Here is a 322-nt window from a genome sequence, read left to right on the forward strand (position 1 = left end):
ACACACAGACAGATAGACACAGACACACAGACAGATAGACACAGACACACAGACAGATAGACACAGACACACAGACAGATAGACACAGACATACAGACAGATAGACACAGACATACAGACAGATAGACACAGACATACAGACAGATAGACACAGACACACAGATAGACAGTCAGAACAGATAGACAGTAAGACAGGCAGTTAGACAGATAAATATGGACAGATGGGGGAGAGAGAGAGAGAAAGAGATACAGACAGATACCGACACACAGTCATGACACTGAGGCAGAGAGAGAGAGAGGGAGAGGGAGAGAGAGAGAGAGG

General features: G+C 45.7%; 1 protein-coding gene across 1 annotated transcript in view; it reads right to left on the bottom strand.

The window, feature by feature from the left end:
* The window catches only part of LOC106868397 (peroxisome proliferator-activated receptor gamma), an 86,011-nt gene that overhangs the window by 78,013 nt on the left and 7,676 nt on the right, over positions 1-322 (bottom strand). The gene's annotated exons all lie outside the window — the stretch shown is intronic.

This window comes from Octopus bimaculoides, chromosome 5, assembly GCF_001194135.2.
Source record: "Octopus bimaculoides isolate UCB-OBI-ISO-001 chromosome 5, ASM119413v2, whole genome shotgun sequence".
In the NCBI taxonomy this organism is placed as follows: Eukaryota; Metazoa; Mollusca; class Cephalopoda; order Octopoda; family Octopodidae; genus Octopus; species Octopus bimaculoides.